The sequence below is a fragment of the Tupaia chinensis genome, unplaced genomic scaffold (assembly GCF_000334495.1).
Source record: "Tupaia chinensis unplaced genomic scaffold, TupChi_1.0 Scaffold000115_1, whole genome shotgun sequence".
Taxonomy (NCBI): Eukaryota; Metazoa; Chordata; class Mammalia; order Scandentia; family Tupaiidae; genus Tupaia; species Tupaia belangeri.
The window spans coordinates 3,005,687-3,007,414 of NW_006159579.1; positions in this window are offsets into that span (position 1 = coordinate 3,005,687).

The following is a 1,728-nucleotide window of genomic DNA, read 5'->3' on the forward strand; positions in this document are numbered from 1 at the left end:
TGTGTGTGTGTGTGTGTGTGTGTGTGTGTGTGTCTAAAACAATTTTTAACTTTGCAGACATAGAGAACACCCCACCCCCCAGTGGGGCATGGTCATTCCACAATCCCTTCTTCATTTCTCCATTTTTTGGGGGATCTTGGGCACACACACACACATGTATCCATCATGTTTTTCTTTCTTTTTTTAAGAATTTTTAAAATGTAACTATTTTTAATGTGATAGGGACAGAGCGAGAGCGACAGTGAGAGAGAGAGAGTGTGAGAAAGCAAGCCGCCAGGTCCAGGACCCGAACCATGGTTAGCCATGTGGGAGTCCAGCATCCTTAACCACCATGCAACCTGCTGGCCCCATGTTTTTCTTTACTTAAAAGAGGTATTTACTTTTATTATTTGCTTAAAATTTGTCCAGAGAGAGAGGAAAAGTGAGGATGCAAGCCGCCAAGTCCAGGACTTGAACCACAGTCAGTCATGTGGGAGGGGAGTCCAGCATCCCAACCACCATGACAACCTGCCAGTCCCTCGATCATGTTTTTCAAGCTGCTCGGGCCAAGATTCAAATTGCATGGTGAGGAGCTGGCAGGTGGCATGGTGGTTGGGGTGCTGGACTCTCACATAACTGACTGTGGTTCAAATTGCATGGTGGGCCACGTGGGATCTGGCTCTCAACCACCAAGCTATGGGGCCAGCCCAAAACTTTTTATACTTTTAATCACAGCAATTCCATTTCTAAGAATATACCCAAGGAATACATAGATGTATTAAAAGACAATACAGTACATAAAAATATTTATCATACTCTCGTTTAAAAAAGAAAAATGGGGGCCAGCGGGTGTGGTGTGGTGGTTAAGAGCACTGGACTCCCACATGGCCTATTGAGGTTCGAGTCCTGGAACCTGGTGGCTTGTTTCTCATTATTTCTCTTTCTATTCTCTTTCATACTCTGTCCCCCTCTGGTCAAATAAAAATAAATAAATAGGGGCCAGCAGGTGGCACTGGACTCCCACATGGCCAACCACAGTTCAAGTCCCTAAACCTGGCAGCTTGCTTTTTCTCTCTCTCCCTCCTCTCTCTCTGGTCAAATTAAAATAAGTAAATAAATAAAATAATTTAAAATAAAGTTAAATAAAAGAATGCTTTAAAGAACAAGTAAAGAAAAAAAAACTGGGGCCAGCAGATGGCATAGTGGTTACGCTGCTGTATTCCCACATGGGCGACAGTGGGTCAAATCCCAGACCTGGTGATTTGAAAACCTTAGGTGACTACCCAAGATCCCAGGAAGAAAATGGAGAAGGGAATATCACTGGCCATTCTCCCTGGGGGATGATTTTTCACTTTCCCTCTCATTGGCTCTGTCTTGAGCGAGTGAGCGAGTGCCTGCGTCCTAAGGCAAAAACCCCTTAAAATTTTTTTAAAGAATCATTTTGTTGGGAACCAGCAGTTAGCGTAATGGCTATGTCGCTGGAGTCCCACATAGTTGACTGTGGTTCGCGTCCCGGACCTGGTGGTTTAAAACGCCGGGCGCGTGTGCGTGCATACCCAATATCCCTAGAGGAGAATGGAGGAGAAGGGCTTATGCGTTCGCCAGAAAGAGAGAGACAGAGAGATAGAAAATGAGAAATCACCCCCTAGGGGGGATGGCCACGCCGCAATCCCTTCTCCATTCTCCTCTCAGGATCTTGGACACGCATGCACACGCACCTGGCGTGAGTTTAAGCCATCGAGTCTGGGA